The sequence below is a fragment of the Ursus arctos genome, unplaced genomic scaffold, assembly GCF_023065955.2.
Source record: "Ursus arctos isolate Adak ecotype North America unplaced genomic scaffold, UrsArc2.0 scaffold_8, whole genome shotgun sequence".
NCBI classification, from domain to species: Eukaryota; Metazoa; Chordata; class Mammalia; order Carnivora; family Ursidae; genus Ursus; species Ursus arctos.
The window spans coordinates 29,826,976-29,845,620 of record NW_026623100.1 but is presented as its reverse complement, the minus strand read 5'-3'; the positions used below and the strand labels follow the sequence as shown (position 1 = coordinate 29,845,620).

General features: G+C 36.2%; 1 long non-coding RNA gene across 1 annotated transcript in view; it reads left to right on the top strand.

Moving 5' to 3' along the window:
* LOC130543190 (uncharacterized) overlaps positions 1-18,163 on the top strand; it is a 153,394-nt gene extending 135,231 nt beyond the window's left edge. The window contains exon 6 of the long non-coding RNA XR_008958343.1: positions 9,877-18,163. This is a non-coding gene — a long non-coding RNA (uncharacterized LOC130543190). The remainder of the gene's footprint in view (positions 1-9,876) is intronic.
* Positions 18,164-18,645: the final 482 nt, after the last annotated feature.

Below are 18,645 nucleotides of genomic sequence, written 5' to 3'. Positions count from 1 at the left end.
ATAACATGTAGTACATAAGAATGTTAAGGGAGGGGCGCCTGGGTGGCTATGTCGGTTAAGCATCTGATTCTTGGTTTCGGCTCAGGTGATGGTGTCCAGGTTGTGGGGTTGAACCCCGAGCGGTGCTCCCTGTTCAGTGGGGAGTTTGCTTGCAGATTCTCTCCCTCTGCACACACACACTCTCTCAAATAAATAAATCTTTAATTTTAAAAAATGGTAAAGGAAATCAGTATATCTCTAAGATGTAAGTCATAATGATTTATTCCTGGAGAGATTTTTCAGAGTGAAGTTTGTATTCTGTATTACTGATTTTTTTAATTAATTCTAATATAGTTAACATACAGCATTGATTTAGTTTCAGGTGTACAATATAGTGATTCAACAATTCTATACATTATTCAGTGCTTATCGCAATGAGTGTACTCTTAATCCCCCTCACCTATTTCAGCCGCCCCCTCACCCAACTTCCCTCTGGTAACCCTCCGTTTGTTTTCTAGAGTTAACAGTCTGTTTTTTGGTTTGTCTCTTTTTGTCCCCTTTGTTCATCTGTTTTGTTTCTTAAATTCTACATATAAGTAAAATCATATGGTATTCGTCTTTCTCTGACTGACTTATTTCACTTAGCACTATACCCTCTAGATCTATCTATGTTGTTGAGAATGGCAAGGTTTCATTCTTTTTTTTGGCCAAGTAGTATTCAGTCGTATGTATGTGTTCTTTAGCCATTCATCTATCGATGGACACTTGGATTACTGCCCTATGTTGGCTATTGTAAATAATGCTGCAGTAAACAGGGGAACATATATCCCCTCAAATTAGTGTTTTTGTATTCTTTGGGTAGATACCCAGTAGTGTGATTTCTGGATCATAGGGTTGTTCTGTTTTTTAAGTTTTTGGGGAATCTCCGTACTGTCTTCCAGAGTGGCTGCACCAGTTTGCAGTCCTGCCAATGGTGCGCAAGGGCTCGTTTTTCTCCACATCTTCACCAATACTTGCTGTTTCTTGTATTTTTTATTTTAGCCATTCTGACAGGTGTGAGGTGATATCTCATTGTGGTTTTGATTTGCATTTCCCTGATGATGAGTGATGTTGAGCATCTTTTTATGTGTCTGCTGACCATCTGCCTGACTTCTTTGGAAAAATGTCTATTTATGTCCTCTGCCCACTTTTAGATTGGATTATTTGGGTCTTTTTTTAATGTTGAGTTGTATAAATTCTTTATATATTTTGGATACTAACCTTTTATCAGAAATGTCATTTGCAAATATCCTCTCCCATTCAATAGGTTGTCTTTAGTTTTGCTGGTTGTCTCCTTGCAGAAGCTTTTTATTTTTTTATTTTATTTTTAAAGATTTTTATTTATTTATTTGACAGAGAAAGATAGCCAGCGAGAGAGAGAACACAAGCAGGGGGAGTGGGAGAGGAAGAAGCGGCTCCCAGCAGAGGAGCCTGATGTGGGGCTTGATCCCAGAACGCTGGGATCACGCCCTGAGCCAAAGGCAGACGCTTAACAACTATGCCACCCAGGCGCCCCAGAAGCTTTTTATTTTTATGTGGTCTCGATAGTTTAATTTTGCTTTTGTTTCCTTACCTCAGGAGACATACCTAGTAAGATATATTAGGGCCAATGCCAGAGAAATTACTGCCTATGATCTCTTCTACAATTGTTATGGTTCAGGTATCACATTGAAGTCCTTAATCTATTTTGAGTTTATTTTTGTGTATAGTATAAGAAATTGGTCCAGTTTCATTCTTTTGCATGTAGCTGTCCAGTTTTCCCAACACCATTTGTTGAAAAGGCTGCTGCTTTCCCATTGCATATTCTTGCCTCCTTTGTTGAAGATTAATCGACCTATAATTGTGGGTTTATTTCTGGGCTTTCTATCGTGTTCTATTGATTTGTGTGTCTATTCTTGTGCCAGTGTCATACTGTTTTGATTATATGGCTTCATAATATAACTTTAAGTCTGAAATTGCGATACCTCCAGATTTGTTTTTCTTTTTCAAGATTACTTTGGCTATTCAGGGTCTTTTGTGGTTCCATACAAATTGTACGATTGTTCTAGCTCTGTGAAAAATGCTGTTGGTATTTTGGTAGTGATTACATTAAATCTGTATATTGCTTTGGGTAAGATAGACATTTTAAAAATATTGGATCTTCTGGAGTGCCCGGATGGCTTAGTGAGTTAAGCATCCAAACTTTGATTTCAGCACAGGTCATGAGCTCAGGGTTGTGAGATGGAGCCCCACATCAGGTATTGGCTTTTTAAGTCTTTCTGATACTCTATGTCTTTTTATTGGAGTATTTAGTCCATTTACATTCAAAGTAATTATTGATAAGTATGTATTTATTGCCATTTTGTTATTTGTTTTATTAATCTTATCTGTTCCTTTATTCCCTTGCTCTCTTATCTCACCATAAGTTGGCTTTCTTTATACTCACATACTTGGATTCCTTTCCCTTTATTTTTTGCATATCTGTTACTGGTTTTTGATTTGCAACTACCATTAGGTTTTCATATAATATCTTCTGCATATAGCAGTCAATAAAAATTGATGGTCACTTAAGTTTGAACCCATTCTTTACACCTCTCCTCCCCATGTTTTAGGTTAATGTTGTCATACGCTATATCTTTTCATTTTGTGAGTCCCTTGACTGATTTTTACAGATATACTTCTTTTTACTGCTTTATGTGCTTCCTGCTTTTTTTTACTCTTACTTGTGGCCTTTCCTTTCCACTCAAAGAGTCCTCTTTAACATTTCTTATAAGTGTAAAGATAATAAACTCCTTTAGCTTATGTTTGTCTGAGAAACTCTTTGTTTCTCCTTCTATTCTGAATGATAGCCTTGCTGGATAGAGTATTCTTGGCTGCAGACTTTTCCTTCCAGCACTTTGAACATATCATGCCACTTTCATCTGGCCTGCAAAATTTCTGCTGAAGAATCCACTGATAGCCTTATGGAATTTCTCTTGTATGTAACTGTCTTCTCTTGCTGCTTTTAAAATTCTCAGTAGTTATAAAACTACTTTTTGCCATTTTAATTACTATGTGTCTTAGTGTGGACCTCCTTGGGTTGATTTTGCTTGGGGATCTCAGTGTTTCCTGGATCAGGATATCTGTTTCCTTCCCAGACTAGGGAAGTTTTAGCTATTATTTCTTCAAATACATTTTCTGCCCCCTTTTCTCTCTCTTCTTTTTCTGAGATCCCTATAATGTGAGTGTTTCTGTGCTTAATGGAGTTGCTGAGTTCCCTAAGTCTATTCTCATTTTTTATAATGTTTTTTCTCTCACCTGCTCAGCTTCTCTATCTTCCATTATTTCATTCCACTGCTTCCTCTAGCCTGCTATTTATTCCAGTGTATTTTTTTTAAAGATTTTATTTATTTATTTGACAGAGAGACAGCCAGCAAGAGAGGGAACACAGCAGGGGGAGGGGGAGAGGAAGAAGCAGGCTCCTAGCGGAGGAGCCTGATGTGGGGCTCGATCCCAGAATGCCGGGGTCACGCCCTGAGCCGAAGGCAGACGCTTAACGACTGCACCACCCAGGTGCCCCTATTCCAGTATATTTTTAATTTCATTTCTTGTGTTCTTCATCTCTGATTGGTTCTTTTTTATGTTTTCTATCTCTTTAATAAGGGTCTTACTGATGTGTCCACTCTTTTCTCAAGTCCAGTGAGTATGTTTATGATCATTACTTTAAATTCTCTATTGGGTATATTGCTTATATCTGTTTTGCTTAGGTCTCTTGCTGTGGCTTTGTCCTGTTCTTTCATTTGGGGCATATTCCTCCATCTCCTCATTTTGTCTAACTCCCTGTGTCTGTTTCTATGTGTTAGGGAAGTCAGCTGCATCTCCTGTTCTTAAAAGTAGTGGGTGGGGCACCACACTTTTAACAAGGTGGTGCTTTGCCAGTTGTATGTGACTCTGGAGACCAGGGCTGGCCCCCCCAATCTGCAGAGCATACATGGGCAAGGTACACAGTTTAAACAGGAAGCATGCTTCATGGGAGGTGACGGGGCACCACCAGTACTGAAGGTCCACAAGGTGCAGAGTAGGGAGATTCAGTGTTGGCAAAGATTGTACCAGTCTTCTGGTAGAGAAGACCCACAGAAACAGGACTGAGGCAGGTATGGCTGGAGGGGTACTGGGTCACAGTGTAAGCAAGTTAGGTAATGAATGCTGGCACAGCGCTGGTTCCTGCAGGTGACTACATGTTTATGCTGAGCGGGAGAGAAATGGTGCCTGCCAGCTCCTTTGTCCTGGAGGCATCTCCCAGCAAAATCTGTCCCTCTGGGACATACTCTGGAATTAGTAAATAACTCTGCCTCCCATATGTACCAGGCATTTTTCAAACTGCTGCTTCTATGCTGTGTCTCCATAGGCTGTTTGTTGTGCTGTCTCTTTAAGGGCAAGGACTCAGTTTCCTATCACCCTCCAGGCTCTCCCAGAGACTAAAAATTCCAGGCTTTTAGTCCCAATGATTGTAAGAACTCATGAAATTTGGCCCCTCTGGTTTTCAGAGCTAAATGCTGTGGAATTCGTCTTCCGCATGGCAGCTCTCCAGTGTGAGGGTCTGGTGTGAGGGTCTGTTTCTCTCCCCTCTCCATACCCAGGGCTCCCTCCCTCAAATGACTTGTAAGTCCATTTAGCTCCCCACATCTCCACCCTTCCTACTCTCTTTGATGTAGATGTGGGTCATTTTCTGGGTTATTTACACTGATGTGAGTGTTATCTATATGGTGGGACAAAGTGAGCTTAGGGTTCTCGTACTCTACCATCTTCCCTCTTACTTTGTATCTTTTTGAATAAAAAATCATATAAGGTTCTTTAAATAAAAAATCATAAAAAATCATATAACACTCATTTTTCTAGATATCACATTACTTTTAGATCTGAATAAATATTATTGCTGAACATTCCTGAACTGGGTTTATATTGTTTAGAAGATAGTACTTTAAACAGCAATTATTTCTGCATGATTTGTTTTTCATATCCATGTTTAACTACTTTCGTGTGTATATATGGGTTAATTTTGAAGTAGAAATTGACAATAACAGCTTTATGATGAACTTCTTAAAATATATTTGTTTCTAAAATTTTATCAAAACATTTAGCTTGCCAAGATTAATTTAACAAGTTAAGTATTTGTTTTTACCAAATTTTTGTGATTAGAAAACAATTCTCTGTCACAAGCACACACACAATAGTGTAAAAAAGATTTCCAGCACTGATGATTTACACATAGATCAATCTTAAATCATTTCAAGTAATTTTTATTGCTCTGTGGAGCCATCTGCTGGTCAATGGTGTTTTATGTATGTATATATAAAAGTCTATGTATATGTTTTTCTCTGAATGGATAAAGTCAGCCTCTAATTAGATGAGGTACTTCCCATAAAGTATAGCTAGGAATTTGTGACTCAAACAAAACTTCCTGGGGATATTCTTCCGGATATAAGTAATGAGAGCAATTTGATAATAGGATAATGGAGAAAATAATCACATTGAGAAAATGAGTAGATACTATATTTTGGGGAATTGTTTCATTTTTCAAGAATTTGTAAACTTTCTGCTAATAGGATAGAAAAATACATACACATATGTATACATACATTCATGTATATACATTATATATATATATATAATTTTTGAAAATCTGTATAGATCAATACCTTTCTACTTATTAAAATTAATAAGGTAAACCAAAAAGTTTATTTGTTATTCTTTGGTATGGAAACTATATTTTTATCACTTTTAATTAACTGTGAATTCATAGCCTTTTACAGTTTTAACTTGTTTCAATTAGCCATTATTGTTATCACTTTTTTTCTTGCTTAAATATTCACAACCTGTTCAGGGCAAGATCTCTTGTGTAGTTTCTTTTGTCTTCTAAACAATTCTATCCTTGCATCCTTGATTTCTGGCCAACAACCTGATATTTCAAATGCAACATCATTTTTCCTGCCCCCAAATTATGGAGTCAACTATCCTATAAGAAACCTGGTTCATTTTAATGGAGAATAGCATAAGAGACTAAAATTTGGGTGCTCAGGGTACCCACATGAGATTTGGTTATGGGCAAGAATGGTATTGTTGATGTTGGTGTTGCTTATGACAGAGCTAGGTAAATAAATATTTTTAAGGTTATGCATATACATTGACTTTTGCCCAATTTGATATTGGGCAAAATGTTATTATGTTTCTCTATTTTTTTTGTAGTATTTTTTTTCTTACCACCATGACATTCCCTCATGTAATTTAACTTGCCATCTTTGGTAGATATTTATATTAGTTCTGAGCTTTTTGCCTTCAACAAATCTGCAATGGGATCATTACAAATACAGTTTACACATACCCATGATTCTTACCTTAGAACAATCTGCTTGACATTTTTAATGTGTATTGCCAAAATTCAGAGGGCCTAGGTTGTTCCTGAGTGGGATTTATTGGGATGGTATGAAAAGAGCACAGGGCCAGGAGGTAAACGGGTGCAAAATACCAAACTCTACTTAAATCACTTGACCTCATTGTGTCTCAGTTTCCTCATTTGTAAAAGTATGATAGTTAACCTTTACAGCCGAGTCTAGCAGTTTTAAATATGCTTTTATACCAATTTCCTTTCCATCCTACTGCACAGGAAACAGTTTCGTAGGTTAATTAAAGTAACTATAACTACTTTGAACAATGCAGAACAGGCTGTAGGACTGGAAGAGACAGATTGTCTCTTGACCATCCTTGGTTCATGTTTCCACTCAGCCAAAGCTGCCTGATTCCTACTCATGCCCCCTGACTCTTGACCTCTTTAAGCACTCACCTTGTAATGATATTTTATAATTTTTATTCTTGCTTCTGTATAGTACTGTGTGCTGATAACATTAAGCTGACCCCTTGGCAAGGAAGTTTAAATAGAACCTGGCAATTTCTGGAGGTCTTTATTTTGTATTACACCAAATAGCTGAGTTAGTAACTTTGAGTAAGCCAAGAAGTAACAGAGAATAATGGGAAAATGTTGAGTCAGCCTTACTTTATTTTTTTAAATGTTCATTAATTTTATTGTAAGCACAGTAAAGTCATGTTTTTCTCAGATTGAAAGCAGTGTCTCTGATGTCAAAGCCAGTGCTAAGTGGACTCTCAACAGGATGGCTACAGTTTTTGTTGCTTCATTGCCCATAAACAGCTCCTGCGGACGTTCTCAAACCAGGGTTAGGTAAAAACTTTCCATCATATGGGTTAGTGAGTGTCTGTGACATGTTTAACCACCGTTCTTGATGTTTCATGTTGTAGTCTCACATTTAGAATCCATATTCCCTAAGATCATGGCTTTTCCTAGCTGATTATTGCTTATTGGTATTCTCACCTGGAACTTGTGTGTGATAAGTTTCACATTATTTTGCTCTTCTTGGTTCATATCTGATTTTTTCTTTTCATTCTTTGGTGTTCTCTGTTGGTTTGGGTCTCTGTCTACTATTTCATAGGTATTTCCTCCACAGTTCTTCAGAGTCTTAACACTTCATTTAACCATGTTTACATTTAAACAACAACAACAACAACAACAACACTTTTAAACCATTAAGCAAATACTTTTAAAATGTATAAAAGTCACCACGTAAGTAAATAAATACTCAGAAACAAATGCAGTTTTACAACTACTTTTATGTGCTGTATTAAGTTGACAATAAGTGCTGTGGAATTTTCTAAATTTAATTTTAAAAATATGAAGCAAACCAATGCTTCAAGATATATATAATTCCTCTAAAGAATCACTACTTGTCATCAGTTTATAAATTAACAGCCACAGTGATTCCTCCATCCTTATGCATTTTCAGTGGAAATGAACCCATAAAATCTTATCTGGGCCTCAGTATTTCTTCCATCTATAAAATGGGAATATTAGTTGTACCTGCCTCATCAGTTTATTGTGAAGATTTAAAAAAGCACGCATATGAAACACTTAGCACTACGCTCAGTCAATAAAAACAATAAGATGTTTTTACTCCTATTTGTAATAAAAATTGAGGGAAAAAATCAGCTTCTGACTACCACAAACCCTCTTTCATAACTGCTCCTGAAAAAGGCTAACCTCATGACAGATATGCTGGTGATGGTGACAGAAGCAGGAGAACTCACTGCCTTTCCAGAGCCACGTGCCGCTGCCCTGCAAATGGATCTCATTGTTAAGCTGACTCTCTCTTGTACCTTCATGGTCAAAAACATGGTTAAGGAAAGAGAAAACAGGAAAAATTGACTTTCTTATCTTTTTGATAATAGTCATTCTAAGAGGTGTGAGGTGATAGTTCATTGTGGTTTTGATTTGCATTTCCATGAAAATCAGTGATGTTGAGCCACTTTTTATGAACTTGTTGGCCACCTGCATTTCTTCTTTGAAAAAAATGTCTAGTTGAGTCCTCTGCCCATTTTTAATAAGATTGGTTTTTGCTATTGAGTTGTACAAGTTCCTCATATATTTTGGATATTAACTCCCTATCAGAAAAAAGGTTTGCAAGTGTTTTCGCCCATTTTGTAGTTTGCCTGTTCCTTTTGTTGATGGTTTCTGTGCAGAAGCCTTTTCATTTGATTTGGTCCCACTTGTTGCTTTTTGTTTTTGTTCCTTTTACTTTTGGGGTCATATCCAAAAAATTATTGCCAAGACCCATATCAAGGAGCTTTTCCCCTGTTTTCTTCTAGAAGTTTTACAGTTTATGGTTTTATGTTTAAGTCCTTAATCCAGTTCAAGTTAATCTTTGTGAGTTGTGTAGCATAGGGATCCACTGTTATTCTTTTGCATGTGGATATTCCAGTTTTCTCAACACCATTTATTGAAGAAACAATCTTTTCCCCACTGAGTATTTTTGGATCCTTTGTCCTATATTAGCTAAGCCTATACACATGGGTTTATTTCTATACTCTGAATTCTGTTAATTGATCTATGGATCTGTCTTTATGCCAGTACCATACTGTTTTGATTATTATACCTTTGTAATATAGTGTGAAATCAGGAAGTGTAAAGCCTCCAATTTGTTCTTTTTTAGCTATTCATAGTCTTTTGAGGTTCCATACAAACTTTAGAATTGTGTTTTCTATTTCTGTGAAAAAATGCCATTAGAATTTTGATAGGGATTGCATTGAATCTATAGATGGTTTTGGATAGTAAGGCCATTTTAACAATATTAACATTTCTTTTTTTCAATTTTTAAAAATTTTAAAAAATTAAAAAATGTTATTTAAAATTTTTTATTTTTATTTAATTTTTAAATATTTAAATTTTTTTATTTTTATTTTTTTATTTTTGAGAGAGAGCAAGAAAGAGAGAGGAGGGGGTATAGGAGGGGCAGACAGAGAGAGAAAATCCTAAGCAGACTCCACACCCAACATGGAGTCTGACACAGGACTCAATCTCATGACCCCGAGATCATGACCTGAGCCAAAATCAGGAGTCAGGTGCTTAACCTACCAAACCACCCAGGTGCCCTAATATTAACATTTCTGATCCATGAACACATGATATCTTTCTATTTATTTGTATCTTCCTCAATTTCTTTCGTTAACATCTTATAGTTTTCAGTGTACAGATCTTTTACCTCCTTAGTAAAATTTATTTCTAAGTATTTTATTGTTTTTGATGCTATGGTAAATGGGCCTGTTTTCATTTTTTTTTTTTTTTTTTGGATAGTTCATTGTTATGGTATAGAAGTGCAACTGATTTTTTGCATATTGACTTTATGTTCTTAAATTTACTAAATTTTTAAAATTCTAACAGTTTTTTGGTGCAGTCTTTAGGATTTTCTATGTACAAGTTCATATCATCAGCAAAGACCATTTTACTTCTTCCTTTCCAATTTAAAAGCCTTTTCTTTTTCTTACCTAATCTCTCAGGCTAGGACTTCCAGTACTATGAAGAATAGAAGTGGTGAGAGTGGGCACCCTTGCCTTATTCCTGATCTTAGAGGTAAACCTTTCAATATTTCACCATTGAGTATGACATTAACTATGGATTTGTCATATGTGGTCTCCATTATGTGGAGGTATGTTCCTTCTATACCTGGTCTGTTGAGAGTTTTTATCATGAAACAATGTTGAATTTTCTCAAATGTTTTTTTGCATCTATTGAGATGATCATGTTATTTTTATCTTTCATGTTATTAATGTGGTGTATCACATTCATTGATTTGCATATATTAAATCATCCTTGCATCCCAGGGATAAATCCCACTTGGTCATGGTGTACAGTCATTTTAATATGTTCTTAACTCTAGATCCAGCCATCCACATTGTTGCAAATGGCCAGATTTCATTCTTTTTCATGGCGGAGTAGTTTTCAGTTGTATGTATGTGTTCTTCATTCATTCATCCGTCGATGGACACTTGGGTTACTTCCATATCTTGGCTATTGTAAATAATCCTGCATTAAACAGGGGAGCATATATCCCTTCAAATTAGTGTTTTTGTATTCTTTGGGTAAATACCCAGTAGTGTGATTTCTGGATCATAGGATTGTTCTGTTTTCTAAGTTTTTGAGGAATCTCCATACTGTCTCCCAGAGTGACTGCACTAGTTTGCAGTCCCACCAACACTGCACAAGGGTTCCTTTTTCTCCACATCCTTACCAATACTTGTTGTTTCTTGTATTTTTGATTTAGCCATTCTGACAGGTGTGAGGTGATATCTCATTGTGGTTTTGATTTGCATTTCCCTGATGAGGAGTGATGTTGAGCATCTTTTCATGTTTCTGCTGACCATCTGTCTGTCTGTCTTTGGAAAAATGTCTATTTATGTCCTCTGCCCATTTTTAGATTGGATTATTTGGGTTTTTTTGTGTTGACTTGTATAAATTCTTTATATATTTTGGATATAAACACCTTATCAGATATATGATTTGCAAATATCCTCTCCCATTCAATAGGTTGTCTTTTAGTTTTGCTGGTTGTCTCCTTTGCTGTGCAGAAGCTTTTCATTTTTATGTGGTCTCAATAGTTTAATTTTGCTTTTGTTTCCCTTGCCAAAGGAGACATATCTAGAAAAATGTTGCTACAGCTGATATCAAAAGGATAACTGCCTACATTTTCTTCTATGAATTTTATGGTTCAGGTATCACATTCAGGTCCTTAATCCATTTTGAGTTTATCTTTATATGTGGTATAAGAAAGTGGTCCAGTTTCATTCTTTTGCAAGTAACTCCACATTTTCTAACACTATTTGTTGAAGAGATTGTTGGGGGTTTTTTCCCCATCACATAGTCTTGCCTCCTTTGTCAATAATTAGTTGACCATATAATCATGGGTTTATATTATACTCTCCTGTCCCATGGATCTCTGCATCTGTTTTTGTGCCAGTACTATACTACTTTGATTCCTACAGCTTTGTATTATATCTTGAAATCTGGGATTGCGATGCTTCCAGTTTTATTCTTCTTTTCCAAGATTGCTTTGGCTATTCAGAGTCTTTTGTGGTTCCATACAAATTTTAGGATTATTTGATCAATGTTCCATGAAAAAATTCTGTTGGTATTTTGATATGGGTTACATTAAATTTATAGATTGTTTTGAGTAGTGTGGACATTTTTAAAATATTCGGTCTTCTAATCCAGACTATGGAAGGTCTTTCCATTTCTTTATGTCATCTTCAATTTCTTTCATCAGTGTTTTACAGTTTTTGCAGTACAGGTCTTTTACCTTCTTGGTTAAGTTTATTCCTAGGTATTTAATTATTTTTTGTGCAATTGTAAATGACATAGTTTTCTTAATTGCTCTTTCTGCTGCTTCATTATTGGTGTATAGAAATGCAATGGATTTCTGCACATTAATTTTGTATCTTGCCCCCTTACTGCATTCATTTATCAGTTCTAGTAGTTTTTTGATGGAGTCTTTAGGGTTTTCTATATATAGTATCATGTCATCTGCAAATAGTGAGAGATTTACTTCTTCCTTACCAATATGGATGCCTTTTATTTATTTTTGTTGTCTGATTGCTGTGATTAGGACTTCCAGTAGTATACTGAATAAAAGTAGTGAGAGTAGACGTCCTTGTCTTTTCCTGACCTTAGGGGAAAAGCTCTCAGTTTTTCCCTATTGAGTATGATGTTAGCTGTGCGTTTTTTATGTAAGGCCATTATGATGTTAAGGTGTGTTCCCTCTAAACCTACTTTGTTGAGGGTTTTTATCGTGAATGGATGTTGTACTTTGTCAAATGTTTTTTTCTTCATCTAATCAAATGATCATATGGTTTTTGTCCTTTCTCTTGTTGATGTGATATATTATGTTGATTGATTTGTGAATATTGAACCACCCTTGCATTCTGGGACTAAGTCCCACTTGATCGTGGTGAATGTTTAATATATTGTTGGAATGAGTTTGCTAATATTCTGTTGAGGATTTTCGCACCTATGTTCATCAGAGATATTGACCTGTAATTCCTTTTTTTGTAGTGTTTTTGTCTGGTTTTGGTAGCAGGGTAATGCAAGCCTCACAGAATGAAATTTGGAAGCTTTCCTTCTTCTATTTTTTGAAAAAGTTTGAGAAAAATAGGTATTAATTCTTCCTTAAATGTTTGGTAGAATTCATCTGTTAAGCCGTCTGGTCCTGGACTTGGTTTTTTGGGAATTTCTTGATTACTGATCCAATTTCATTTGTAGTAATCAGTCTGTTCAAATATTCTGTATCTTCTTGATTCAGTTGTGGAAGGTTATATGTTTCAAGGAATTTATACGTTTCTTCTAGGTTGTGCAGTTTGTTGGCATATAATTTTTCATAATATTATCTTACAATCCTTTGTATCTCTGTGATGTCAGTTATTATTTCTCCTCTTTCTTTTCTGATTTTATTTTGAGTCCTCTCTCTCCCTCTCTTTTTTAATAAGCCTAGCTAAAGGTTTATCACTTTTGTTGATCTTTTCAAAGAATCAGCTCCTGGTTTCATTGATGTTGATTTTTGGGGTTTTTTTTGTTGCTGTTTTTAGTTTCTATATCATTTATTTCTGCTCTAATCTTTATTATTTCCTTCCTTCAACTGGTTTAGGGTTTTGTTTGTTCTTTTTTTTTCTAGCTCCTTTAAGTGTAAATTTACATTGCTTATTTAAGATTTTCCCTGCTCCTTGAGCTAGGCCTGTATTGCTATAAAATTTCCTCTTAGGAAATATAAAATTTCCTCTTTCCATTTTTGCTGCATCCCAAAGATTTTGGACCATTATGTTTTCATTTTCATTTGTCTCCCTGTGTTTTTTTATTTCCTCTTTGATTTCTTGATCAACCCATTCATTATTTAGTAGCATGTTATTTAATCTCCATGTATTTGTGCTCTTTCCAGATTTTTTCTTGTGGTTGATTTCTAGTTTCATATCATTGTGGTTGGAGAAGTTGCACAGTATACCTTAGATCTTTTTGAATTTGTTGAGACTTGTTTTGTAGCCTAATATGTGATCTGTTCTAAAGAATGTTCCATATGCTCTTGAAAAGAATGTGTATTCTGCAGTTTTAGTATGCAATGTTCTGAACATATTTCTTAGATCCATGTGGTCCAATGTATTATTCAAAGCCACTGTTTCCTTGTTGATTTTTCTGTGTGGATGATTTATCCGTTGTTGGAAGTGGGGTGTTAAAGTTCCCTCCTATTCTTGTATTACTACTGATTACTTCCATTATGTTCATTATTAGCTGCTTTATGTATATGGGTGCTCCCATGTTGGATGCATACTTATAATTGTTACATTTTCTTATTGGATTGTTTCATTTATGATTGTGTGGTTTACTTCTTTGTCTCTTATTACAGTCTTTGTTTTAAATTCCATTTTGTCTGATATAAGTATTGTTACCGCAGATTTCTTTTCACTTCTATTTGCATGATAGTTGTTTTTGCATCCCTTCAACCTGCATGTCTCTTTGGGTCTGAAATGAGTCTCTTGTAAGTAACATATCAATGGGTCTTGCTTTTTATCATTCGGTCACCCAATGTCTTTTGATTGGAGCATTTAGTCCATTAACATTCAAAGTAATTATTGACAGGTATGTACTTACTGCCATTTTGTTACTTGTTTTGTGGTTGTTTTTGTACTTCTTCTCTGTTCCTTTCTTCTTCTACTTCTCTAATGATTTATGGGTTTCTTTAGTGATATACTTGGATTCCTTTCTCTCTTTTCTTTTCTTTTTTTTTTAAAGATTTTTATTTATTTATTTGACATAGAGACAGCCAGTGAGAGAGGGAACACAAGCAGGGGGAGTGGGAGAGGAAGAAGCAGGCTCCCAGTGGAAGAGCCTGATGTGGGGCTCGATCCCAGAATGCTGGGGATCACGCCCTGAGCCGAAGGCAGACGCTTAATGACTGCGCTACCCAGGCGCCCCTCTCTCTTTTCTTACATATCTATTACTGGTTTTTTATTTGTGGTTACCACTAGGTTTGTATATATAACATCTTATGCATGCAGCATAAGTTGATGGTCAAATAAGTTTGAACCCATTCTTTCCCATAAGTGAGATCCTCCACCATTCTCAAGTCCATAAATATCTTTATGACCATTATTTTAAATTCTCTATCAGATATATTGCTTAGCTCTGTTTCATTTAACTCTCTTGCTGTGATTTTGTCATGTTCTTTCATTTGGGACATACTCCTGTGTCTCCTCATTTTGTCTTAACTCTATTTCTATGTGTTAGGAAATTCAGCTTTTGTCTCCTGATTGAAAGCAGTGACCTAATGAAAAAGAGATCCTATAGTGCAGTGTCCCCTGTTCACCAGAACCTGGCACTTCAGGAGTATATTTATGTTGCTGTGTGTGCCCTACTATTGTGGTTGAGCTGCATTTGCCCTCAGGCCAGTTGGCTACAATGACCCTCTCTGCCTATTGTGGGTAAGGTATGGGCTCTGTGCTAGTAAGGATCAAGTCTAGGGCCACGTTGGGCTTGTTGTTATATCAGACCAGATGCCTGCCTTCAGCTTGTTTGCCCAAACTGCTGTTGCATTGAACTGCGGGGCACCTCCCTGTGATGTCCCCTAAGAGGCGGGCATAGCCTACAGTCAGAAAAGATGTCTGCCCCTCGTCTGTTGGGGTTGCAGTGACCCTCAACTATGGGACACTGTAGTTTGTGCAGCCCCCTGTGAATTTTTTGTTGGTATGCAGGGTTGGCAGTCAGATTCAATGTCTGTCCCCAGCCCACCGTTGGGGCTGCAGTCAAACTCATGTGTGTAATTATCTTCCCTTCTCCCCAGGGCAAGAGTCACTTTGAAGTGGTGCTGGTCCCTGTTGGGGCTGCTTACAGAATGAGATAGGCCAGGCACCACTTTGGAAGGGCTCCTGCCAAGTGGGGCAGGTTGGAGGGAGCAGGTCCACAGGTGGGGACAGGGCACGGTGTTACCAAGCTAGGTAGTGAGTATCTGCACTGGTTCCCACTGATGTCCATGTATCTAGGCTGGAGGGCAAAGGAGGGAAATGGTACCCACCAGCTCTTTTGTTCTTGGAGACATCTCCTAAAAATCTCTGTCCCTCCAGCACACATTCTGATATAAGTAAATGAATTTTCCTACATACCCCAGGTGCTTTCAAACTGCTGCTTCTATTCTGTGTCTTGGTGGGATTGTTTGTTATGCTGTCTCTTTAAAGGGAGGGGACTCAGTTTCCTCTCACCCTCTGGCTCTCCTGGAGCTGAGCCCACTAATTTTTAAAGTTCTCAGAGTTAAGCCCCACTGATGGTAAAAATTTGTGTAGTTAAGCCCCTCTGGGTTTCAAAGCCAGATGATATGAGGACTTTATCCAGTGCAGGTTCCCTGTGTCTCAGGTATCCCTTCTCTGTTTTTATGATGTTCCTCCCATTGGTGGTTAATCTTGCAGATTAGTTTGGTTCCCAACCGGGACTCTGACCTTCCTATCATTTTTGATGGGGCTTCCTCTTTACAATTAACTATGCAGAGTCTGTTCTGCCAGTTTTTGGTTCATTTTTCTGGGTTATTACACTGATGTGTGGGTCTGTAGTCTAGGTGTATTCATGGGATGAGGTGTACCTGGGATCCTCCTACTCGGCCATCTTTCCAGGTTGCTGTTGGGAGTTTTTTGATTACTCTTTCAATCCTCTAATTTTTTATTGGTCCGTTCAGGCTTTCTATTTCTTCTTGATTCATTCTTGGTAGATTATATGTTTCTAAGAATTTCTCCTTTTTTTTTTTCTGGGTTGTCCCAATTTGTTGGCATATAATTGTCCCTAATAGTATGTTATAATCCTTTGTATTTTTATGGTATCAGTTGTAGTATCTCCTCTTTCAGTTCTAAGTTTACTTGAGTCCTTTCTCTCTTTTTCTTGGTAAAGGTTTGTCAGTTTTTATCATCTTTTCAAAAAAAACCAACTCTTAGTCTCATTGATCTTTTCTATTGTTTTTCTTTTCCCTATTTCATTTATTTCTGCTTGGTCTTTGTTGTTTTTTTTTCCTTCTGTTAATTTTGGGCTTTGTTTGTTCTTTTTTTCTAGTTCCTTGAGGTGTAAAGTTAGGTTTTTTTATTTTAGATTTTTCTCATTTCTTAATGTAGACATTTATCATTATAAACTTCCCTCTTAGAACTGCTTTTGCTGCACCCCATAAGTTTTGGTATATTGTATTTCTGTTTTCATTTGTCTCAAAGATTTTTTAAACTTCTGTTTTGATTTATTCTTTGACCCATTGGTTACTTCATAGCATGTTATTTTATCTCCACATTTTGGTGGCTTTTCCAGTTCTCTTTTTGTACTGATTTCTAGTTTTATACCATTGTTTTCAGAAGAAGTGCTTGATATAATTTCAACCTTCTTAAATTTATTAACATTTGTCTTGCAGTCTAACATATAACCTATCTTGGACAAAGTTATATGTGCCCTTGAGAAGAGCATGTATTCTGCTGCTTTTGGATGAAATGTTCTGTAAATATCTGTTAAGTCAGTCTGGTCTAATGTGTTAAGGCCAAAGTTTCCTTATTGATTTTCTGTCTGGATGGACCTATCCACTGATAAAAGGGGGGTTTTGAAGTCTCCTCCTATTATTGTATTGTTGTCTATTTCTTCCTTTGGATCTGTTAATATTTGCTTTATATATTCAGGGGCTCCTATGTTGAGTGTATAAATATTTGTGAACATTGTATCCTCTTGTTGGATTGATCCCTTCATCATTATATAATGAACTTCTTTAAAGTATGCAAATATATCTCTTTAAGGGGAAGACTGTGAAATGGGCATTTCTGCCTTCTCCCTTTGCATTGAACCCTGAGGTGCTAGCCATAGTTGTGTCTATTAAGGGGTGTGTCCTCTGGGTGGCAGTTTCAAAAGCCGGGGTGCCAGATATGTACACAAGCTCCTTTCACCAGCAGCCTGGGATGAATCACAGGGAGAGCATGAAGTTGGCACTTGCTAGCTTCCCTAGTATCTAGAGAGGACTATGGTCAGCCCCTAGATATGAATTAAATTAAAGTCTGACCTTCAGGCCACAGCTTTTAAGATAACCAAAAAGGCCTCTTTCATACAGACTGGGCATTTAAGTCTGCTGCCTCGGTACTATGCCCTGGGGGGATCCAGTGTTTTTTCAGAAGTGTGTTGTTTAGTTTCCACTATCCCTAGACCTCCTCACTTTCCTCTCCTCACTGATTCCTCCTGTTGTTCTTGGTGCTTTCATACCATCGTGGTTGGAGAAGATAGTTGGTAGGATTTCAGCCTTCTTAATGATGTCTACTTCTCTCTTTTGATCTGTTATTAATTGCATAATATATTTCTGTGCTTGGGTATTGAAAGTGTATATATTTACAGTTGTTATATCTTCTTGATGTATTGACCCCTATATTACTGTAAAATGACCTTCTTTGTCTCTTATTACCTTTTTTGTCTTGAAGTCTATTTTGTCTGATGTAAGTATTACTATGACTACCTTCTTTTCATTTCTGTGTGCTTGGAATATCATCTTTATTTTTTCTCCCAAGATTTTATTTAAATTCAAGTTAGTTAACATTTAGTGTAGTATTGGTTTCAGGAGTAGAATTTAGTGATTCATTACTTACATCTAACACCCAGTGCTCATCCCAATAAGTGTCCTTCTTAATGCTCATCACTGTTCTAGCCCATCCCCCTGCCATCTCCCCTCCGCAACCTCAGTTTATTCTCTATAGTTAAGACTCTCATGGTTTGCCTCCCTCTGTTTTTATCTTATTTTATTTTGCCTTCCCTTCCTATGTTCATCTGTTTTGTTTTTTAAGTTCCACATATAAGTGAAATCATATGGTATTTGTCTTTCTCTGATTTATTTCACTTTGCATAATACAACCTAGTTCTTTCCACATCATTGCAAATGGCAAGATTTCATTCTTTTGATGGCTGAGTAATAAACCATTATAAATAAATATTTATTTATATTTATTCATAAATAAATATTTATTTATATTTATTCATAAATAAATATTTATTTATATTTATTCATAAATAAATTATAAATTATAATAAATAATAAATAAATATACTTATTTATTTGTATATAATATTCCATTATATATATTTATATTTATATTTATATACACACATACCACATCTTCTTTATCCATTCATCAGTTGATAGACATTTGGGCTCTTTCCATAATTTGGTTATTGTTGATACTGCTGCTATAAACATTGGGGTGCATATGCCCCTTTGAATCAGTATTTTTTATCTTTTG